Source organism: Canis lupus, chromosome 31, assembly GCF_003254725.2.
Source record: "Canis lupus dingo isolate Sandy chromosome 31, ASM325472v2, whole genome shotgun sequence".
Classification (NCBI taxonomy): Eukaryota; Metazoa; Chordata; class Mammalia; order Carnivora; family Canidae; genus Canis; species Canis lupus.
The window spans coordinates 23,424,624-23,450,426 of NC_064273.1; the positions used below are offsets into that span (position 1 = coordinate 23,424,624).

The 25,803-nt window shown below is 34.8% G+C and overlaps 1 long non-coding RNA gene across 2 annotated transcripts in view; it reads right to left on the reverse strand.

Annotated features, from left to right (window-relative positions):
* LOC112661770 (uncharacterized) overlaps positions 1–25,803 on the reverse strand; it is a 114,273-nt gene that overhangs the window by 1,523 nt on the left and 86,947 nt on the right. The window contains exons 3-6 of one of the 2 annotated variants that reach the window (XR_003137957.3): positions 22,226–22,358; positions 21,094–21,286; positions 13,869–13,990; positions 11,904–13,385 (exon numbers count right to left, since the gene is read on the reverse strand). This is a non-coding gene — a long non-coding RNA (uncharacterized LOC112661770). Of the gene's footprint in view, positions 1–11,903; positions 13,386–13,868; positions 13,991–21,093; positions 21,287–22,225; positions 22,359–25,803 lie in introns of those variants that run through there. The other variant, XR_003137958.3, reaches the window with a different exon arrangement.

Genomic DNA, 25,803 nt, shown 5'->3' on the forward strand with positions numbered 1-25,803 from the left:
TATTTCAGCTAAATAAGTTAAGACATTTCAAATTTACTTAAATGACTACAATGGGAGATTAGAAATGACAGTTTATTTGGAAGAAGAAGAAGAAGGAGGAGGAGGAGGAGGAAAGAAAAAAAAAGAGAAGAAAGAAAACCCATAGCTTTAGAAATACATATAAAAATCACAGCCCTAGAGCTGACTAACACAGGCATGCAATCATTTAATTTACTCTTCACAGTACAAATTGTCAGTTTGGGGACTCTTACTGGAGTCAATTTCCATTTTTTCCTCACACTCTCTAGATAACTTCAAGTAAGGTTTCTGGGGACTCCCTAGAGTCTATAGATTCTTTGTCTACAACACGTTAAGTCTTTTGGCTTAATGCCCTCCAGTTTTAATCTCCTGAGATTCTCCATCCCATGTTTGTGCATGGCCACTTTTGCACAGCTCATCGCATGGGAAGAAGCCTGGCCTGAGCCTTCCCAACAGAATGATCTCCTTCAGGAAGTCACTGAATCCCTTTTGTGATTGTAATGTTGTGGTTATGATTCAACCATTGCCTCAGAAACTTGAAATCCTTCCTCCGAATTTTAAAATGACATCCTTCAATATTCTAGTGTTTTATCTTTTGTTAACTATTGTTTGCAGATGATAAATAATCACCAGTTCCATAAAGGCAAATCTAACCTAATGAGACAGGGCGCAGATTGTTTGCTTGGAAGCGAAGATGGGGAAAAGAAGGCCAAGTAAACATTGAAGTGACAGAAATATTCTACATCTTGATTATATTTGTGGTAACACAGATGTAGACATTTCTCAAATGTTGCCAAGCTGCGCACTTAGAATGAATGCATTTTATTGTTTATTATACACCAAATACCTCATTTTTTTGGTTAAAATTACTTAATTAATAGTTTACTGTGAAAGAGTATGAGTAATATTATCATCTCTGTCAGCCTGTATGCCTATTAAAATCAATAATTTAAACGTACGCAAACCAGCGTTAATGCCTAGGAGAGCACCTGGTGGTACATGTTAGTTGGTTAATAAGTATTTGTTGAATGAATGAACAAATATCACTTCCTTGCTCTATGGCCACATCTTGCTTTCCCTGAAAAGGAGTAAAATTTAAAATTTTGCATCTAATGAGGATGGAGCAAAAAATCCCCATTAGTAAAGGAGAGTCTAGGGGATCCCTGGGTGGCGCAGCGGTTTAGCGCCTGCCTTTGGCCCAGGGCGCGATCCTGGAGACCTGGGATCGAATCCCACATCGGGCTCCCAGTGCATGGAGCCTGCTTCTCCCTCTGCCTGTGTCTCTGCCTCTCTCTCTCTCTGTGTGGCTATCATAAATAAATAAAAATTAAAAAAAAAAAAAGTAAAGGAGAGTCTGCTCAATGAAGATTTTCTATAAAAATAACTTGATAACAATATAGGTAATAGCTAAGAATCCTGTAAGTCCAGAATGCATTTTAGTCAGATGGGCTAATTTTGTTTGCTTTAGTTCCTTATTTGTAAACCTGCACCTTGGGAATTATCTTATCTATGTTTCTTTGCATAACTTCAATCTCTTTGATAGCCTTCCAGCCAGACCCTCTTTTAATAGTTGTCTCCCCAAATTGTGTTGGGATCTGGGAATCCCCTTATAATAATCTTCTGAAAAATACCCTTGAATTTCTTCCTAGCCCATAAAAACTAATCGTGTCATTTCTGTGAAAGGATTTATGGACAAGTAGAGGCATTTAGTTATATAATTAAGGCTTTAAACTCTGCTATTGATTCCAACAGCTTTTCTTGAGTTTTTCTCTTTGGACACTAATCATGCAGTACTTGGCTGTACAACATTAAGGATTGCCCTTGAAACCTCCAGGAGAAATGTTTTCCCTGTGGTTTTTAATAGAGGACAGAGAAAATCTTGGTTTACAAAGAGATTGAGAAGTATATTCACCAAGTTTAGAGTTAATCCCAACTTCCCGACTAATTCTCTTTTCAAAAGGGTTTAACTTTAAACCCTAAATCTTTCAGCAAACGCAAATGGAGAGTTCAGAGGAGCAATAATTATGAAAATGTTATAATCACCACAAATTGAAGGAATTTGTATAGCAATCAATCTACTGATATAATGTTGGCGTTCCAATCCATCCCTTCCAAAATAGTAACAACTCATAAATAGAAAGTGAGTAGCCACTTGAAAATTGCATTTGCTAAAATAGCATGTGCTTAATATATAGAAATATCCATCATAATACTAGAAGCTAACATTTTTCCAAAGTTTACTATTTTTAGACACTAAATGTTTTACATAAAATAACCCCACAAATTAGATATTATTACAAGCTCCACTTTACTTCAGAGGAAACTGAAGCCCAATTAAGTCAAAATAAGTTGCTTGTTATGTAACTGGAAGTGATAGAACTGAGATTTTTAACCCTAGACAATCTGGATCAAAGCCTTTATTTTTAATTGTTATATTATAAGCTTTAGCATGATACTGTAAATTGTGTATTTGAAATTAGCATTTTCCCCTTCCACTCCAGTATAATATTTGGATGTGAACTGCTTGAGAAGGAAAAAAAAAAACCTAAGAAATGTTGTGCTTTATTGTTTTTTCTTTTCCTCAGCAGAAAAAGTTATAAAGAAACAAGATTCTATTATTACTTATCGAATGATATATGATCAAATAATAATGATATCTCTTCTTCAAATGTTAAATTGATAAGAAGGATTGGGATTCTTATCTCTAAAGGGAGATTTAAAATATGGTGGAGAAGGTGGATTTATCTCACAATCAAAGCATCAAAGCATCATTTTCAAATATCTTGAGGCTCCCATGATGGACATAATGATGTGGGTCCCACAGTGGTGCTCATGTTTGGCCACCTTCTCTGTTACTTCCTTTGGTCCTCCAGAGATCCTTCCCTCTTAGATTGCTCATCAGCCCCATGGACTCTGACAGTGATGACATTGATGGGGGCTCCAACACATCCCACTGATCAGTCACCACATTGCTGGCATGCCATAACCAGACTGAGGGCAGTATTAGTCAGAATTGGATAGAAATGCTTCTACAAAATGCATTCTGTTTTCTCTGTTACTATTGACTGCTTAGTACAAGAATGGTTTATCTAATAATCTGCTGGAAGTCTACAAATTGGTTTTCCCTTATATAGTCCCCATTTTGATAAGAGGCAATACTAACCGTTTAGTAGCCCTTAGGAGAAATCTGTTACTAGACTTTTCCTTTTATTCATTTAAATAGTCACTAGTTTATAGATCTCACTCCTTTACCATTGCTCTTCTCATTCCTCTCTCTGTTTTATTTCTGGCCACCACTGTTTCAACTATAAATTACAAAAATTGCCTTCCACCTCATCAAGAGGCTTCTGGCCATCTCACAGTGCTGTTTGAAAAATACTCCTACAATGCAAATCAGGCCCTATTACTGGACTGCACACAATGATGCATTGCCCATCCCTACTCAATATTTTCCTTGCAAAAAGATGAAACTTAGATTACCATTCAAGTCTCTTCCTTCTCCAGCTATTTCTCATCATGGACACTTCATTTCAGGCAATGTGATTTACTTACTGCTGCCAAGGCAAAGTACTATTCTATTCACTTGTACTTTTTATTAAAAACACAGACATCAGTTGTCATAATTGATGCAGATGTCTTTTTCTCAAAATCAGAGTGGTCATGTTAAAGTCTGGTTAAAGAAGTGGACATGTTTCAGTCTCTAGAGATCACATACTATACATGAACACTTGCTAGAGAAGGTATACAGGTGCCCACCACAGACAACTGAAGTTACTGATAATTATAAAGAATGCTGCTCAATATAATTTGCAAAAGGAACAACTGCAAATGTAAATGAAATATGAAATATGTACTGGAATCATTGTAACATTCTGGTGCTCCAAACAATATTAAAATATATAGCACCTATCCTCTGCCAAGATGATTTTTAAAATGTTTTACATAAATTAATTCCTTTTAACAATTTCAATAATGGTATGATTCCTAACCAATTTATTTTATAGAAGAGGAAACTGAGCTATGTAGAAAGAGAAAATGTGGCTCCTGAGTGGTTCAGTCGGTTGAGTGGTGGACTCTCAGTTTTGGCTTAGGTCATGATCTGGGGGTCATAACATTGTGCCTCCTCAGGATCCACACTCAGCGGGGAGCCTGCTGGAGATTCTTTCCCTCTGCCCCTCCCCCTGCTCACTGTCTCTCTCTCTCTAAAAGATAAATATTAAAAAAAAAGGAAAAAGAAAAAGAAGTGTGCCCTGGATTACACAGCTAGAAAGTCAACAAGTCACTGTTTGAACCTTGCCAGTCTGAATCTAGTTTCTTTCTATGTCTTTAATCATTCATCCATATTACCACAATGTATAAAATACTCTAAAAAGTGATGTCTATTAGTTGTGTGATATTCAAATAGCAAATAAAATTTCCCAGAATACTAATCATTTCAATATCAATAACAGATTTAATACAACCACCAGAAAAACCAAGCCAAGAAACTCAGTACTGGGGGTCAAGCCAGGCTGGTGGCCAGCCAAGAAATGGATAAAGGAATGTTCAGGAGCAGAGTATAGGGGGTTGGAGTTTGTGTTCAGAGGGCCAAAGGGATTAGGGGTGAAGTATGGTCAAGGTTTACAGGTCGGGACATGGATCACAGAAGGCAGAACAGGGCAGGGAGTACAGGAAAGAATTCCATCCAAGTGAGGAATCATGAAATGCGCTGTTCCATTTTTAAGCTGCCAAAATTAAGAAGGTAGGCGTGAGTTTAGATAGGACTGTGGAAAACATAGGTTTCTGGGTGCAGAAAAAAATTTGTAGGTTTACACAGCTAACATTGGGATCTCACTAGTTGATTTTAAAGAAGTTTTTTATTTAAATTCCAGTTAGTTAACATACAGTGTAATATTAGTTTCGGGTGTAGAATTTAGTGATTCATCACTTTCGTACAACACCTGGTGCTCATCACAGTAAGTCCTCTTCTTCATCCCCATCGCCTATTTCACCCATCCTCCCACACACTTGGTAACCAACAGTTTGTTCTCTACTTACTACTAGATTTTTAAACAAAGACTGTCTTGATTTAGATTCTTTCTTGGCCCAGGAGAGACTGCCCCAAAGCGCAGCTCCCCAGAATGAAGCTGGGGAAAAATGACAATGTGACAAATGTGATGATGATGATAACAGAGGATGTATCGCTCATGGGGCACCCCAGATATTCTTTTGTGACTGGAAAGGCAAATAGACATAGTTCCATAGTTCTGCTTCTTAAAAGCTATGACATCTTAAGCAAATTCATTACTATTTGTAGAGTGGGGATAATAAATAAAGGGACCTGTCATATAGGGATGGATGAAATGATAAAAATCTTTTTCAACTTATGTTGAGCACTAAACTTTTCCAAGTAGTTATAATCATTATCTTGATTAGCAAATTCTAGCTAAATACCCGCATTCACTTCCTTGTTCTTTTATAAGAATTCAAGCTAGAAAACTTTAAGAATGCTAATAATTTTGGAGAAAAATGAAACTGAATCCTCTGTTTTATTCTTTTTAGCATATATTTCTTAATAAGTAGAATGTCAATCTATCAATTGGCTGAGTTAAATCTACTTAATGAGAAGAAGATTGGACTAGTAAAACTTCACTAACATTAATCTAGGAGAGATGTGGTTAGTCTGAAAATCACTCTTTTCAACATGAATGTTCTATTGATTCACAGACACATTCGTCAGGGTGACATAAGTATAGCTTTATATGGAGCCTGATCCCAAACCTAGTAATTTTCTGTGTTCCTGAAAGGTAAGAGATCAGACCAGAGTGGCTGGTGGAATTGCCACATTGTAATGAGCATCGAAACTCCAGAGGCAAGTTTCGATGCAAACATAGTTTTTTCAATAGCTTAAATTATACAGAGACATGTTGGAACAATTTGTAAATTCCAGTAGCTATTCTGAGTTGTATATAGGCTTTAGGGTGGTCTAATCTAAGGAAGTTCTATGGAAAAGCTGATAGGTCAGATTTTCAAAATAGTTTTGCCTAATTTCTAATTCACAGCCTCAGGGTAAAGGTAAAAGGAAGGGAAGGCTTTACATAAAGGCAACCACTTATGCTTGAGGGGCTGTGAACTACACCAAAAACATTGGCTTCCAATGAAACTATCCAAATTAGTGCCACTATTGAAGACAATTCATTAATATTTATATGAATACTGTTTTGTAATATCTCAGAAGGAATCAAGAGTGTAGTAAAAGGACAATCACCTACAACAGTTTCTCAAAGATTTATCTGCAGAAGTCTTGCATCAGAATCACTTGAGAAATAAGAAAATCATGTGTAATGAACAAATCTCTGAAAATGTAGCTCGCAAATCTCCACATTTCACTGCGTGGCTTTTGCCAGTGTTTTTCTGAGTAACTTCTTGAGAATCACCCACTCCCTAGCTGCACATACAGAGGATCATTGGTGTTAGCTCCTGCTCACTCCCCCAGCTTTTGCCACAGCTAGGGGTCCTTCTATTCCCTGCAGTGTATCTCTTCTGACTCAAAATATCAAAATATGCAGGGTGACTTCTTCTCTGACCAAATCTGAACCGGCCTGGACTCAGAAGAGTGAAAGGAATAGAAATTACAAACGGCTTCTTATTTATTATTGCTGATAACTAACCCTCTTTTTACTCCTCTATAGCAGGTGGTCTCCTAAATCTATCAATATGTTGATTGGTCAAGGTAAGCTATTGTGGTGAGGCAAGAAACTATTGGAACATCTATTTAACTTAGTCTAAATTTTAATTAAATTCTGAAATATAAATAGATGTCAATATTGATATAGGTACCACATGGAAAATATAATACATACTTCAATACCTATCAATGAGTCTGAAAAATCAAACTTTAATGATACTACTAAAATTATTTTATAGCCATCCTTAATTTCATCCCCTCCTTGTCTGCTGTCTACCTCTCCCTCAAATCAGACAGTGGCCTTACCACTGAAATATTCATTTTTTATCTCTATGCTTCTCTTGCAACCTGCTTGTTATTAACCAGCATAATGTTTGTAAGATCTAGTTACAATGTCACTGATAGCTATAGTGCATCTCTATTTACTATGGAACAATTTTACATTATTAGAATGTGACACAGTCTATTAATTAATTTTCTTCTCAATGCATCTTGTGGTTCTGGCATGTTGCTAATTTGTTCATTCATTTGCCTCCGTTTGTTTGGCCAGTACAAACAATGCCACTGTTATGAGCATTTGGCATTCAATTACATGACTTGTGGTGAACACAGGTCAAAGTTCTCTAGGATATATTCCCAGGAGTGAGATTATGAATTCACACTTCACATTTTCAAATTTCATTAGATAATGCCAAATTGCTTTCAAAAATATTTTTGCTTATGTACAGCCTATCTGCTTTGTATGAGTTCCCGTTATTCTACAGCCTTGCCAAAACTTCGTGTTCTTGGACTTGTTAATTTTTGCCAATCTGGTGGGTGTGCAATGGCATCTCATTGTGGTTTTAATTGGAATTTCCCTGATTACAAAAGAGGTTGAAATATTTTCTTACAATTATAAGCCATTCACTGAAATGTCTGTTTATGCATACTACCAATTAATATATTGCGCTATTTGTCTTTTCCTTGCTGATTTGTGGGAGTTCTTTATATATTCTCTGTAATAATTCTTTGTCGATCAAATATTTACTGGCATTGTTTGCAGTGTCTGTTTTCATATTCTTTATTATATTTATTAATATAGAGAAATTACTAATTTTTGCTTATCTTATTTGTTCCTTATTTAAAAAGAAAGCCTGGGGCACCTGGGTGGTACAGTCCGTTAACATCCAACTCTTGGTTTTGGCTCAGATCATGATCTTAGGGTCATCCTCAGATCATGATCTCAGGGGTCATGATTTCAGGGTCAGGAGATCCACTCCACATCGGGGTCTGCACTCAGTGTACTCTGCTTAAGACTCTCTCTTCCTCACCCTTTGGCCCTCCCCCCATGCTCTCTCTTTCTTTCTCAAATAAATAAATATATCTTTTAAAAATAATAAATAATAAAGGTATCTGGGTGCCTCAGTTGGTTAAGCATCTGTCTTCAGCTGGGATCATGATCCCAGTGTCCTGGGATCAAACCCCACATCGGGTTCCCTGCTTAGCCAGGAGCCTGTTTATCCCTCTCCCTCTGCCTACAGCTTCCCCTGCTGTGCTCTCTTGCAATCTCACACACTCTGTCTCTCTCAAATAAATAGTCTTTTAAAATAATAATAATAAATAATAATAAAATAAAAAGAAAGCCTCTAGTACTACAAAGATATAAAATTTTCTCCTGATTACATTGAAAACATTTCATAATTTTGTCTTTCATGTCTAGGACTTGAATTCATATCGTAAATGTCAAAATAAGCTGTGGATATAAAATGTACTTGAGAACTCCTCAAGTTTTTTACACAAGTTAATGAACCACAATGAAATGATGAATCATGTGCTTAAACGTCTCATATTATTGCTTGTTTTGAGATTATAGGAAAGAAATTCAAGATCAAATAGACACTTGGGACCCATGTTTCAAATCATAATTTTATTTTAGGGTGGTACCAATCCACACATAAGAAAGCATTTTCTTCAACATCCTCGATGGTAATTATGTTAGAATATAGAGTTCTTGCAGACCCGTTTGACACATTCAAAAATGTAAATCATGAACCATGCAATAATGGAAACTAGTTTCCTTAGAAACTTATTGAATATGTCATAGTTGCAATAGGAAAGCAAATCGAACCTTATAAAGAGGCATAGCTTTTTATAACTATCTTTACTAATACTTAGGAGAGAGTTTTAAAGCATCCAAATAGAGGTAACAGAAAAATCGAGATTTAGTGCTCTTTTTTTCCTTCATTATATTATTTAGTCTTCTTACATTGATTCATTCGAAAAGTATCTACCGGAAGTGTACTATTTTTAGAATATTATGTTTACTCTCATTTGGTTTGTACACTTACTGGTTGTAAACTTTTATTTCGCTTTCAGAACTGTGACTTATGAGACATTTTTGTGAAATTGTCTAGTCACTACTATCTTAAACAATCAAGAATTGAAAATTTGCTCCAAATTTCTAGTGACAAAACTTTTAAAAATATTATAAGATGCATAGTCATCTAAATAAATGTTAAAGTAAGGCAGTTAGAATTTTTTCTCATATTGACAAAGCATTCTATAAAGCATAATTATAACAAAATATTATTTCAGTAGTCCATGAATAAAAATTCAGATCTCTCTACATTTCATGTTGGAATAGAAAATTCACAAAGAACATCAACTATTAAAACAAAAAGAAGAAGAAGGAAACAAATATCTAAACCCTTTCAATGTGACAAGCATTCTGATCTGTTTTTATACAGAAGATTAAAAGAAAATCTTTCAAAATTCTGCTTGTATACGTTTACAAAAAATTAATAATAATGTTTAGAAATATAAAAAGATATGAATTCTAACTCCTGTTAAATCATAATTATCTGCTGGTTGACCTTGGAAATTAACTTCCTTCAACCAAAATAGTAGTTTCCTCAACTACTTCACATCACATAGTTGTATGAAGATCAAATGGGAAAGTACTTTGTAAATCCTAGGATTTTAATATTCCTGCAATATATGATATGGAAATGAAGCCAAGCAATATTTATATTATTTAGAAGTCCCAGAAGAAATTTCCAGTGAGTTCATTAAATTTATGTTACACCCATTTTGAAACTAAATATTCTCATTAAAAAAAAAAAAAAAAAGACAACTATATACTATAAAATCTGTGAAGTTATAGTCAAGGTTACGGAATTAGCATTAGTAACAATTTAATCTTGTTTTAATATCTCAGGCTTCTGGCCAGGATTATACCTCATACATTGCTGAAATATTTTCCTGAAAGAATTCAATACTTTGAGAGGGAATTTATATTCACTGCATATGCCAGCCCTCAAGCCTCAACTAAACTCAACTTGAAAAACAATGCAGTATACAACACCCCGGCACAGATTTTCTCACACTACTTAAGAAATTCTGATTGGATTGTAACAATCAACCCATATGGTACGATATCATTTGGCACCATTTTCCAGGTAGCATGTTATTATTCACGTTCTGGCAGCTATGTCTGCAGGCTTTGTACGTGGTTACAAATGGAAATGGGCCACATGCCCCAAACTTTCTCTCCTTTATTACCCTTTTTTCCCCCTGACAGTTGTGGTTTCATTTATTTTATTTATCTCTTTCATAAGACTGTCTACTTAATCAAGGGTTAGCAACAGTATCAACAGAAGTAGGACTGAAAAGAAACCCAGAATTCTCCCTGGAACACTGGACTTTTCAGAGGTAGTGATTTAATCCAATTCAAACCACTGATTAGTTACTGCCTCTTCTTTTGCTTAGATTTATTTGGCTTCAAGATTGCTTCAGAGATAGACAAGTAAGGTGTACCAGTATGTTCAGGAATGATGATTATTTATGCACTGATTTATGCACTAATTGCAATTATTTTATATAATTACTAATTGCTTTTGGACTCATAAGAAGGTAAATGAAATAAAATATACATATTAATGATCGGTCCTTTTTTTTCCTATTTGATTAATGAACTAAATTTTCGTAGATGTGTTTCAAGAGAATGTTAGCCAAAATAAAACCATATATTTTATTGCATCAAAAAAATTAGATATAAATATGAAAAGAAATAATACAAAGAGGGAAATATTATAATTCCGAACCTGAAGGAAGACCTTCCACCGTAGAATTTGTTTGTATTAGCACTTTGTAATTTCCTCTATTTATTTATTAGAATCTCATCCATGTTAACCATGTCTACTGAGAAACTGTTTACAAATTGGTGGTCAAAATGTTCCTTTTGTACTCATGGCTTTGGACAGTCCCTTCCCACACTGACTTTGCTTGGCTTTGTGACTTTCCCTGGACAATGGAACAAAATAGATGAAAAGTAGTTGTGTGGGGGGCACACCCTCTCCTAGTGCTGGGAACCTTTCTCCCACCAAAAGAATAAGTCCAGGCAAGACTCCTAGTGAATGAGAGAATGTAGGACAGAATCTTGATCCATCCTCCATTCCATGAACTAACTGCAAAGCTCAACCCAGTAAATCCAGACCAGGAAACATCACACAGCTGAACCACAGACTCAGCGATAATAAATGATAAATGATTATCATTTTTGCCACTAATCTTTAGAGTTGTTTTCACAAAACAAAATCTAATATGACTACCATCGTGACATTTCTCAATGAAAGAGAAATGGTAAATGAAGACAATTTTGTGATGGATTTATTAATCTGATTTTTATTATTAATTTAATATTAATTTAATTTTCTAGAACTGAATTTTGGCAATTCTCACATTTGCATATGTATGTAGTATTGGGACATGATGATCCTATATATAACTTTTTACAAAATGTCTTTTTTAAGATTATATTTATTTATTCATGAGATACATAAAGAGGCAGACACATAGGCAGGTGGGGAAGCAGACTCCCTGAGAGGAGCCTAATGCAGGATTCGATCCCAGGACCTGGGATCATGACCTAAGCCAAAAGGCAGATGCTCAACCACTGAGCAACAGACTCATAGATCAATGGAACAGAATAGAGAACCCAGAAGCCCCTCCGCATCCACAGACACGCACGCACCGATGTCATATGGATAAAGCACAGGGCCACCTGCAGAGCCACGCGCCCCACGTTCAAACACGTGCCCAGACACAGAAATGGCCACAAACACTCAGGCACATGAGCGGTGAGGTTCCAGGCGCCCCTTTACAAAATATCTTAAACATTGCATACATCTAATACATTTAGAAGAATTAAATAAAATGATGGCTCAGTTATGATTCTGAATTTAAAACTTGAAAAATTACTTTTATTTTTTTATTTAAATTCAGTTAGCCAGCTTATAGTACATCATCAGTTTCAGATGTAGTGTTCAATAATTCATCAGTTGTATATAACATCCAGTGCTTATGATATCACGTGCCCTCCTTAATGCCCATCACCCAGCTACCCCATTCCTCCACCCACCTCCTCTCCAACAATCCTGTTTGTTTCCTATAGTTAAGAGTCTCTCATGGTTTTTTTTCCTCTTTAATGACTTCCCATTCAATTTTCCCTCCCTTTCCCTATGATCCCCTGTGCTGTTTCTTGTATTACACATATGAATGAAACAACCCAGCAATTAGACTATTAGGTATTCACCCCAAAGATACAAATGCAGTGATTCAAAGGGACACCTGTACCCCAATGTTTAAAAATTACCATTAAAATAATTCTAATAAGTTTTTAAAATAATTCTAGTAAATGGTTTAGTGTGTTTTGTGTTTATGATACCATTAAGTGGAATTTCAATTTAGAGTTATTTATTTTTTCCTAGATAATCTGTGGTTTCTAGTACTGTCCCCAAGAGGAAATTTGCATGTGAGTTTGAATGTTCAATAGTTTGAACATTTTTAGGAAACGTAAGAACTGTTGCCAATTCTCAGGGAGGTTTCCAAATACATCTTTGTGAAGGAGAAAGTGGTACAAGGAAAAGCTCTCTGAATCCGCCCTTATAGAAATAAATATATACTCTAAGCCAAGGGAAGATTTCTAGTTCATCCCCTATGCCAAAGAAGCTAAAAGAACAGTTAACAGAGTGGATGCTTCAGAATTACAAAAAAATTCCAAAAAAAAATCTATTGTCTTCAGACAATAGATTCTGTGTAATAATGCTGTTTGTCCTTGAACTTCACTATCCTATGTCTATAGAATGACTTTGTGTATCTGTTTTCCATCAAATTATTTTGTCAAGGTCCCGAGCCGCCTGAATTTCAGAAACTGGCTTCCCAGCTATTTCTGTTAACTTCTTGGGAACTGCCTCAGTTTTTTCCAGAAAAAAAAAAAATTAAACTCAAGTTTTTTCCCCTCTGATACTGCCTTCCATGCTGCCAAACTTTGTGATATAGACACGAAGTTGGGATTTGGAGCCAAAAGTAATCATCTTAATGCTCCTCAATGACCTTTAATGGATGGAAGGAGACATTATGTTCTCTTATCTTCCATAACACAAAAGAGATAGGACTGCACCTTCTAATAAGATTTAAGATTTGGAAAACTTAGAGAACATGGAAATAGAAAGAAAAAGTAGTTTATAACTGCTATTATCTATTCTTAAAGTCCATGGTTCTAGGCTCTACTTCATTATTCTTGAAGAGCTCCTGGCAGGTTTCCATAGAGGTGTCCAGCTTAGCCTGACTGTCAGGAATCCTTCTTTCAGCTTCCTGATCCTCTTCAAAAGAAAAGGACATTGTTTTCTCTCCAAGTTCAAGTCTCACTTCATTTTCTGCCCTGGATATTACAGAATGCATGAAGGATAATAAATCAAATCTCTTTGGGAGTTTCTCCCACCTGAAAGTTGCCTGGATCCAAGACACAGGAAAACAATCATAGAAGTTGATGTTACATTATGCAAAGTTCACTTCTATCATGTTGATTATACAGTATGTATATCACCTTCAGTGGAGCCAAGTTACCTTCCAAGCAGACTAGAGCATCTCCTTTACCTGTTTTTTCTACAAGCATGAAGTAAAGGTAAAATTAAAATGGAAAGTTCTTCCACTTTTGTCTGGCTTTAGCTTTCACACTACTGTGAGTAAATGTTGAAACCAAAACAAATAAGCAAGCAAATAGGATAAATACATGCTCTTAAAAACATATTTTATATGCATGGAGTATTTGGGAACCTTTTTTTCTTCAAAATGAAATTTTTAACAGTTCTATCATATTATGAATTTATTCCACTCAGATTTTATTATCAAATAGAATACTCACCATCTCCATACAAAATGTCTTCTTGGGTGCCTCTCTTGAGTACATTCTTAAAATACATCTGCATGATTTCAAGCAACTCTTCTCTCAGAAGAAAGCCTATTCCAAAAATAAACATCAGTATCCTAGAGGACAGAAAGATATGCACACCCTTTCAGATGGTGGTTTTCCAGCCATAAATGCCATCAAAGTCACCAATCACATATGAAAATTCATACCAATATCCAAGTTGCCAATAGATCATCCTAAGGTACAATGCTGTGAGTTATTCCTCTGAAAGAATTCTGAGAGAAAAAATGTGGAATTTAGATTTAGCAAAGAAATATGACATACCAGGGTCCTAGAGGAGAAACAATGGGTTCAGGACATCAGGAGTCTTTTGAAAGATGGCCAACTCGTGTTATTAGGACCTGACTTCACCTCAGTGGAATTGTGTAAGGAGAGTTGGGTCTTAAAATGCTCAGATTAAGTAACTGCCAGATGAATAGACCCATAAGAAATGACATTTGTTGGGGCATCTGGGTAGCTCAGTGCTTAAGTGTCTGCCTTTGGCTCAGATTGTGATCCTGGGGTCCTGGGATCTAGTCCCACATCAGCTTCCTGCAGGGGGCCTATGTCTCCTTCTGCCTGGGTCTCTGCCTCTCTCTGTGTCTCTCATGAATAAATAAATAAAGTCTTAAAAAAAAAAAGAAAAAAAATGGCATTTGTTATCTTGTTATGTGCAGGCCTCAATCTCCTCTACAGAGGGAAAGGATAGTGTCAAATATTTTCATACTTAGTAATGAATTGGAAAAAACACACACATACACACAGACACATAGACACGTTCCATGTCATTTATCCATTCATTTCCTCCATCATTTTTCAATACCTATTTATTAGAAATTATTTGTTACAGGCTCTGATTCACTTGCAACATTTGCAACCATGAAAAAAAGACATAAAGTTTCTCTCCTCAGTACACTTATTTTTTTTTAAGATTTTATTTATCTATTCATGAGAGAGAGAAAGAGAGAGAGAGAGAGAGGCTGAGACACAGGCAGAGGAAAAAACAGGCTCCACACAGGGAGCCCGAAGTGGGACTCGATCCTGGGTCTCCAGGATCACGCCCTGGGCTGAAGGTGGCGCTAAACTGATGAGCCACCCAGGGATCCCCAGTACACTTATTTTTAGTGAGCAACACATGCCAATAAGCAAACAATGTAAATATATGATATATTAGATCCCGATACTCATTATAAGGATAACTATAGTAGACAATGGGAATAGGCCTTCCCGGGGCAGGGGACTGTTTACGTCAGATAATGCCTTCTCATAAGGTGATAGTTTAGTAAGAACTTAAAATTGTGAGGACCAAAATATGAGGATACTTTGGAGAATATTCCAGGGACAATAAATAGCTTTTGCAAAGGTTCTGAATAATACCATGTTTAGTATATTTAATGATCACCCAGGAGGCCAATATGGTGCCAGCAAAGATGAAAAGGGTGAGGTTAGCATGAGCTGAGGCCCGGAGGTAACTGAGACCAGATTATAAAGAACACGTCGACATAAAAAGTCATAGTATTCTATTTTGAGGGGGTAGGAAGCCATCAGAGGACTTTATATAAAGGAGTGATAAAAATTTACTTCAGTTAAAAAGATTGCTCATGTTTCTACACAGTAAGTAGTTTAGAGGAAAGTGTTGAAGCAGGGTAACCTTGTAGAAATTTATTTACTGCAATAACTGACAAGAGATGGTCTGGAGCTAGGAGTGCCTAGAGGAGTTGGAATTAGTTAAAAGCACTGTAGCTTGTACCAGAGATGCAGGGTGGACCAGATATTCAATGGTTGAGGGCATGTGGAGATGGTAGAAAATGACTAGAAAGGAGAAAGAAAGAAACAGTGAGGGAAGGTTAGGTTTGCACTTACATCACTATTTCATCCTTTCGTAGGAAATGACCAAAGGAAATGGAATTGAAGTTTTTCTGGTTTTGCTATTCCCAAAGACTAATAATGAAAATTCACATGAACTAAGGTAACATTGCATGTCTACTACAGTCAAATAAAAAACTTAAAAAATAAAATTTGCATGAAAACTAAAATACGCAAAATAAGAATAGAGAATGATAGATATTTTGTCAGTTCTTTAATCTTAGGACCTATTAATTACCTTAAGTATCAAAGGAATCTACACAATTGTTTTTATTGATAATTAAATTTCAGTATAATTACTTCACAATAGCTGTTTTTTTTTTTTTTAATTACATGCTACATTCAGGGCACAGTCATTTCCTGTTCTTCATGTGGCATATGGCACTTTCTTTGATGACACATGTAGGCTAGGGAATGTCTCAATGAATGAAAGCTGCAATTCTAGTTATTTAATACACCCTGTTGCCAGTCAGTGCATGTTGCTTTTCGCCATTGGCTTATGAATCCCCTTTCACTTTATTGACAACCTCACCTTCACCATAAATCAGTCGTCAAGGATGACTACATCTGGCATTCTACTCAAGAGGAAATTTCACATTATGTCATAATACTTAGAAAGAGAATGTGGAAAGTTGATATTCTCTCAAATTCCCGTGCTCTACTTCATCTTTTTTACATGAAATGTAATATTAACGGATATTTGTATGAATGGCACATTCTCTTAGTCAGGGAGAAGCTATAAATCTAAAAGCATCTTAATCATGACCCCATTATTCAAATGCCCCCTGCCCCAAATAAAATAAAATAATTAAATAAAATAAATAAAAAAATAAGAAGAAAACTGCAAAAACAATTAGTTATGTGGGTGTTATCTTCATGGCTAAACCAACTTCTAGAGACGTACTATTTTGTGTGAATGACTCCTAATACAACATGAGGTTATATGTGATGGAAATCAGATTACTCTTTTATATACATAAAAGAAATCCACTTTCAATTAGTATAATTCAGATAGGAGCTAAGACAAATCTTGTAGAATCAACTAAAGAAAATCAGATTTCCCAATTAATAATATAAATACATATTCTGGGGTTAGGTATCTCTATCTCTGTATCTCTATCTCTATTTCATATGTATATCCACCCATATATAATAGAAAACCTATTTGGTCAAGTAAGTATTTATATTCATGTCCAAAGGCAAATATGCAAAGCTTCCGGCAAGTAGCAGCTTCAATATGATCTAGAGGATAAGATTTAAAGAGCAAACCAAAACAAACAAACAAACAAAAAAAACTGATTTTATGACTCAGACTGGCTAACATTTATGGGGCTTAGTTTCCATGAAGAAATCAATAAAAAAGTTCATTTTGTATAATTTTACCTAAATTATCAAAATAATGATCACTCATTTTTTTTAAACTGCTGACTAGCAATAGGAATTGGCTGAAAGCACTAGACATTGAGACATGAAATCTCACTTCCCAACTCAAGGTTATTTAATTTCTCTTTAACCTTAATGAAATTCTCTTGACACTGCTAAGCCTTCCTTGTAAGGATAGTTTTCACTATCAGTTTTCTGAGCTGTGGAACCCTATGAGGTTAGAATGAAAGCTAAAAGATTCCTTTACCCAAAAAAACACATGTAAGAAAAATCTTATGGTTTAAAGATACCTAAGAACCCCAAACAGCCATTTTAAAGGATATTTGATAATTTTCCCATAATTAGACATGAACTTTTTAAAAATTATGGAACATTCGTTAATTTAATTCTATACAAGTACCCTTCTAATCTGTGTCACATACATATTCTAACAGACCAAATTCCTTGATAGTTTATTTCATTTTATTATTGAATAATAATCTACTGCATACTTGTCTCATTTACGTACATCTTGGTTGTTACCAGATATGAGTAAAACTGCTATAAATAATCATATTTAATATGTTTTTATCAAATCAATTGTGTAGCAACCTAGAAGCATGATTGTTGGATTGTATGGTAGCCAATGTTTACCTTTTTAAGAAACTGCCAAATTCTCTTCCCAAAGGGCTGTGTGTGCCCTTGTGCACTCCCATCAGCAATAAGTGAGTTTCTGTTTTTTCATATTCTTCATAGCAATTGATACCAGCAGTTTTTAAATGTTAGCTATGCTAAGTGTTCAATGGTATCACATTAAGACAAAGGATGTTAAACATCTTTTTACAGGAGTATCTGCCAACTATATAACCGGTGAAGTTTCTGTTCAGATATTTTGTCCATTTTTAAATAGGGTTTTTCATTTTATTATTGTTTTGAGAAATGTGTTGTATATTTTTATTAAAAGCCCTTTATTATATATGTTTTTGGCAAATACTTTTCGACTGTGTGATCTTTCTTTTCATTTTCTTCACAGTGTTTTTCTCAGAGAAGTTTTTAATTTTAATCCATTTTATCTTTCCTATTTTTCTGTTTGATGTATCTAAAAGAATAATGTGATATTGTACCTAAAAATTAATCACCAAATCCAAAGTCACATATATTTTCTATATTTTAGCTTGTTCTTTCCCTAAGAATTTTATAGTTTCACATGCAGGTCTATGATGAATTGAGTTAATTTTCTGAAGGTGTAAGGCATGTGTTTAGGTTTTCTTTTTTTTTTTTTTTTTTCTGTTTTTGACATATGGATGTCTAATTGTTAAGAACTATTTGTTGAAAAGGTTATCACTTCTTTCAACTGCCTTGTTGTTTTGTTGAAATTTGGTTGACATATTTGTGTCATCTATTTTCACCTCTGTATTGTGATCTTGTATGCTTTAACTTGCTATACTTGCTTATTCTTTTCAGGAGGTTTTCCTGTTTCTTTTTGTTTGTTTTTTGGTTTTGTTTTGTTTTTTTAAGATTCCTTGTGGTTTCCTCACTATTGATTATGTCATCCGCAAGTAGACAATGTCATTTCTTCTCTTTTAATCTCATACTTTTTTGCACATGATTTTTCTGAAGAATTTAATGCTAAATCACTGAAATTTGTTTCCAAGCTTTGGTTTGTTAAAATTGTGATTGTTGCTGCAATATACTTCTTTTTTGGAATTATATGATGGGGACCAAGAAATCTACATGATTTATCTACAACAAGGTTTTTATAATTTTTAACTGCCTTAATCATCTTAACTAACTTTAGTATTTTTTTAAGATTTTATTTATTTATTCATGAGAGAAACAGAGAGAGAGAGAGAGGCAGAGACACAGGCAGAGGGAGAAGCAAGCTCCATGCAGGGAGCCTGATGTGGAACTTGATCCTGGGACTCCAGGATCACGCCCTGGGCCGAAGGCAGGCGCTAAACCACTGAACCACTCAGGGATCCCCTATCTTTAGTTTTAACTATAAACTACATTTAGTTTAAAACCAAAAAGTGTTTAATAAATGGAGGTTAAATACATTTTGCTGAATTATTTAGCCTACTAGATAGCGGATGTCAAAGTTTAGAGATTGATGGCAGATAGAATTCAAACATTCTAGGAACACTTCCATTCAATACTTTGCTGGGACTTTCTTTTATATAATAAATGAGTGTTGGACTTTATCAAGTGATTTTTTTTTGCTCCAACAGATATAACAATATATTTTTTTCCTTTTTAGTTTGTTGATAACAGTAGATTACATTGGTTGATTTTCAATTTGTTAGTGATATTCAAAAGGAATTGCAATAGCTATATTAACACTATACATAGTGGACTTCAGAAGGAAGAAGATTATCAGGGGGAAAAAAGGATATTATGTAATTATAAAGGAGTCAATTCTTCAATAAGACATTAAATATGTATACACAAAACCAAAGAGTGTCTACATACATGAGATAAAACTAATAGAACTGAAAGCTGAAGTAGATAAGTCCACTATGATACTTGGAGACTTCAATATCTCTATATCACTAATCGATCAAGCAGGCAAAAAATAAGTTAAGAATATAGTTGATTTGAGCCACAAGTTTCAACCACTTTACTTGAATAAATACTCTTTGGATTGTTCTGAGCTTTTAAGAGTTCTGTAAAAGAGGAGTGCCTGGGTGGTTCAGTCAGTTGAGCATCTGCCTTCAGTTCAGATCACGATCTCAAGGTCCTGGGATGGTTAGAGCAAGGGAAGTAAAAGTTGGTGAAAATTGCCAACACATGCACTTGCCTAATGATTTCAAAGACTACATGATTCTCATGGTCACTCAATAATTCACAATATTCCATTAGTTGAATAAAAACATTCAAAGACTGTACCTTTTTTTTTCCTTTCATCAGTGCCAATGTCTTTCTGTTTCTGCTTATCCTCATTTACAAAAGAAAATCCAAAGAAACTATGAGGAAGCAGTCATTTTCAGAAAGGGTCTCATCAGATATTTTACATTTTAAAATGTGAGAATCTACTCCAAATTGTTTAAAGCAACATTTGGAGATTTCAAGAAGATGAAGAAAGATATTTCCATAGATAGTAACTTTATAAATAATTTTCAGTTTGAGAGGGTAATTAACAAGATAAGTAAAACACAATGTAGCATCAATGTAATATGTAAATATAGATTTGGGTTATATCTATATTCACAAAGCATAGAGACTTTAGATAGTTTCTCAAAAAAAGACTATCTGATCATTTTGTGCTGCCATCTCCTGCTGACAATAATAGAAATGGTAAATTTGAGTAAAATATGTCTTGTTCTTGTAAAGGACTTCATATCAAACCATCATGCTACCTATGTAATTATGAATAAGAATTTTGCAGTGGAGGCAATATTATTATAGAAGTAAATGCAATATTCTATTACTCTTCTATGTATTGTTTTAGTTTTTCATTACTTTTCACCATTGTCTACAATGCTCATTCCCTAAGACATCTTTCAAAACATATCTGCTCTTAAGCAAAAATTACAGAAAATATTAAAGTATTTTTGTAAAAATGGCTAATTCATGGTGTCTAAGGGGATTTAGTAGGTTAAGCATCTGACTTGGCTCAGGTAAACACGAGAGGATGGGGATCAGGCCCTGCATCCGACTCCCTGCTCAGCAAGGATTCTGCTTGTCCCCCATCACCCCTTCTCCCACTTGTGTTCTCTCTCTCATATAAATAAATAAAATATTTTAAAACTGGCTAAATTTCCTCTAACTAATCTTTGTTAACACTAAAGCAATGGTATTAAACATCAAGTTTGACTGTTCCTCAGAAAATGGTCCTTTGCAATATGTACATGGAGAAAAATGACCAAATTTTAGCTACTTAGTACTGGTAATATGCACTTATTTTTTAATTTAAGAGGAAGAAATAAGCAGTGATTAATGTTCTATGACTTACATGTAGCCTGTAATAAGAGCCCAAACACTGTGTTAGATGATGTATGAAACACACAATGCATTGTCTTTTCAAGATGAATTCCAGCATTGTAGTTGTGATTCACAAGAATTCAAGGTTCCTTTGAACTTTTCAATGTCTTCCCAGGCTCACGACTTAACTTCAGTTAGAATCATAACTGCAGCTTATATCAAATCTATTAGAAAGTAGACAAATTTAGCACACAGGGAACATAGCATTTAATGGAATTAAAAGGTGAAGAAATGTTTAACAGGTACTTCTATGCCATGACTTCATATTTTAAATTATGGAAATCCCCAGTGCAATTCATCTTGATATATTTATTTAGCAGTTTTTCTAAAATCTGATCATTGGCTTCTGAAAATTCTTTTATTTTCCAATATATTATTTGATCACATACTCCCAATTCCTAGAATAAGTTGTACAATGTGTGTAAAGGTAGGTAAATGCTCTTGGAAAGCAAATTTAGAAAATGAAGAGTAGTGCAAATGGATTGGTTGGCATCTGTCTTGAGAATTTTATATGGAATATTACTTTCTTTCATGTCAACAGATAGAATTTCCTTTCAGTGTGGAAAATCTGGAAAATGGGAGGGAAAATTATGATTTTCAAAATAACTGGGTGGTAGAGTGTAGGTGGTAATTAATCATTTGTTTCTACACCCAGTGATTCACCTCTTATTCAGGAAAAAAAAAATTCATAAAACAAAATTTTCTCATCAGGACTCTTCTGTTACCAAAGAATAACCTAATGTAAAGTGTCTAAATGCAATTTATATTTCATTATCTCCCACCTTCAAATATAATAAAACTATGATGGTGATGCTTTCCTTTTACTACTGGCTGTTTTAAAATTTCTTCAAAATAGCTTTTGATAGATGTTTTATTTTTAGGGGTTTTTAAAAATCAACCCCAAAGAAGTGTAGATTGTCTCAGTTGTATGAATACCATCTTCATTCCACTAACTACAAGTACAATGTTACAACCAAGCCTTTCATAAAAACTTTGGACCATCACTGTTTGACACAGTGATGCTTATCCCTACAAACACATCAATTAGACATACAGAAAATTGTGACAATAAACAGCTTTTTACCGGCTTTTTTCCAGTATACCTTTTCAGAATCCTCTAGAAAGGTAATCTCTGATGAAGTAATCACAGCTTAGTTTGATGTCCCATGTCACCAGCTCTAGTTTATGCCAGAGCCTTCCTTGGTTTGCTCAACGTATGTTCTCTTTAGGCATAAACTGAGTAGAGAAGGGAGGCAGAAAATGGTCTTAAGTTTGGCAATCTCTGTCACTTGTCTTCTCTGTACAAAGATTCTCCTTCTGTACAAATTTCTCTCCTTCTGTCTCATTACTTCAGCACACTCCTAGCTTTCTATTCTATTGCTTCACTCAATTTTCATCATTTTGTTTGTGAATGAGTGTGTGTGATAGGGCTGAGGAAAATGGATATGTATGTTATTCTAGAAAGAATGTTTATTAGAAAGATGTAATCCTGAAGGGATGAATTCAGACTGCTGAGCCACTGTGGCTCACTATAAAAAAGTGACAATTTTGATTTCCCTCAAATAGCAGAAGATCAGTGATCCACCGTTTGGAAGTCTGGCTTCAAATCACTCCCCTTTTAGATAAGCATAGATCACAAGATTGAAAATCAAGAAAGACACAAGAATACAAATTTTCATGTACATATTCTTCCCCTCAACAAATGTAACTAACCTTCAGCTCTCCTTTCCCCCTTGACTGGCTATACAAAGGTAAGGGTAATTTTATTTTCGTCTTCATCTACTAGAAGTCAATCATTTTCATTACCCTGTAGGTCTCCTTCCTGTTGCCCTCCTCTCCCCCATTCCTTTATACTCTTATAGCCTATATGTCTCCGGGCCCTCCTCTGCCTGAAGCACTATTCTGTGACTTTTAGTGGCCTTTGAGTGCTCTCTCCTGGCTCCAGAGTTCCTCAGCCAGTTTTCCTTATTAGGAGAGTGAGGCAGACCTTCCTGGAGCCAAGGGACTAGAAAAGAAGAGAGAATGCATTTAAAATAAAATGAGACAATTATTTCTCCTTCTTCGGGGTCTTCTGGAGTCCTTTGTTTTCCTCTACACATGACTAGAAAAAAAAAAAAAAAAAGAAAGAAAGAAAGAGAAAGCCTGAAAGAAATCTCTGCTTAACTAGAGAACACAGGAAATATGTGTCATTTCAAAACTTAATTTTACATCAGACCAAACGTTGGTGTTGACACATCCTACTAATAAAACCATTCAGACAGGTCCTCACAAGCTTAGAGTATGTTTTTTAACTTCTGTGGTGACCTCACTTGGAGGATGCCCTTGGTTTGATGGATATGACTGAAAATGAAAAGAGATAGTTATGAGCTCTAGGAAGTGGAGAAAAATTCTTTCTGATGAAACTTTAATTTTTTGTGCTTCCATTTTTAATTTTTTTCTATCATGAGCAACTTGAAGTATTCTGACCCTTTTATATCACACAGTATTGTACAGGGACCAAATGTACTGAGAGGGAAGGTTTTTATTATTTGTGTGCGTTGGGGATATGGGTAAGGAATTGCTGTAGGGAGGACATAGAATTTGAAAGGTTTTGTAAAAAGTAGAAATTATATATAATAACAAACATCATTCTTCAGAAGGTAAGATAAAAATATATGCTACATTGTTATTTTAATCTGTATATTCTAAAATATAGTAGATATATATTCTTGAGTATATGACATTTTAAAACACTTTTAATGAAAAGCATAACATTTTTGAGTTTTTCTGGATGTGAGGATTTCATTTTAATTTACATGCTAATTAATATTTGTGAATTTACTAATACTAAAATATGAAGTTACAAAATTAGCCTTCCATAAACTTACACATCAATCAAAAGTAAAACAATGAAGTCATTTTTGACATATTAAACATATAACTGCTGAATTATGTAACTTATAAATGTTTTAATTTGTTTTAATAATTCCCATCTTAATTGCCTATATACCCATAGTTGCAAAACAATCATATTTACTCATTATTGTCTTAATCATTTTATTTTTAAATTTAAAAAAATTTAAAGATCTTATTTATTTATTCATGAGATACAGAGAGAGAGAGAGAGAGAGAGAGAGAATGAAGGCAGAGACACAGGTAGAGGGAGAAGCAGGCTTCAAGCAGGGAGCCTGACAAGGGACTCAACCCTGGGTCTCCAGGTTCATGCCCTGGGCTGAAGGTGGTGCTAAACCACTGAGCCACCTGGGCTGCCCTGTTTTAATCATTTTAAATAAAATTTTTCATATTTTTGACAGGAGGGAAATGCAAAGATAACACTGTAATCAGCTATTTCTCTTATAAAGATAAAACAGGGCATATGCTTAGTAAAAATGATCCATTAAATATCTTTTTTTCTATGCACAGAATGCAAATAACAAAATAAGTATTTTTTTAAAGCCTTCATAAGTCTTTCTCAATTTAGAGGTCTGCTACTGTGAATGGTTAAAATAAAAGCTGTGACTTTATGTAGTTGGAACCTCTTCCCTTAAGACTAAATGTGTTAAGAGAGTGTTGAATGCAAGGAACTGAGCTGACAGGTCACATCATTTGATTTATTCCCACATAACCACCAACTCCTTGTCTTTATAGATTTCAAATAAAGCTCCTTCGAGTCCTGACGATAGAATGAGAAAATCTTCCATCTGTAAGGCATTTCCATTTATGGTATTTCTGCACCAGGCAAAAACTGGTGAATCTCAAAATTCCCAGGATTGTCCTGGAACTTAAAAATACTTGAAGAATGTGAAATAGGACTGATATTTCAGTCCTAGAAATAGAGCAGGGGATTGTGAGTGCAGGTGAGGCTGCAGACTCAGCCAGGGGACACACCTAGGGACCAGGAGCATGGTGCAAAGGAGTCCGTCTTGCAGATGTTGAGGAGCATGAAGGGATTTTACTCGGTAAAGAAATACAATGATATTTACCCTTTATAAACCTTGTCTAAGCAAGAGTGGCATTGACTAATATTTTGTTAACAATTTATGTAACTTTTTAAAAAGAAATTGTTTAGTGACTAGAAACCCCTTTTGAAAATTTTGGAAAATTTTTATTTTTTTATTTTTAAAGATTTTATTTATTCATGACAGAGAGAGAGAGAGAGAGAGAGAAACAAAGGCAGAGGAAGAAGCAGAGGGAGCCTGATGTGGGACTCGATCCTGGATCTCCAGGATCACATCCTGGGCTGAAGGCAGCGCTAAACCACTGGGCCACTGGGGCTGCCCTTGGAAAATTTTTATAAAGCTGTTTTGTTTTGTTTTGTTTTGTTTTGTTTTTACCAAAAACTACAATTGTGGCTCTGGATTTCTTAGAAATTTCCAAGTGAAAAGTATATCTTTTAGTTAGTTTTGAAACTATAAAGAAATATCTTTTTAATTGATTTATTGAATATATACTAACACATTGGCAGTATTATCTTTGGTCTATTGCTCCTTACATGTACGATCATACTTTATCATTTGCTGAATATTTTGTTTCTGGATTTCTCAATGTCTCTAAATATCCCCATCACTATGCACACCTGTGTGTTGAAGAAGGAAATAGAAAAATAAAATCAATAATTCTTTGCTTCTTTTCTTGAAGCAATTTTTTAAAAATGCAGACAAGGTGTTCTAATATAAGCACACACTTTATTTTATTAAAGATA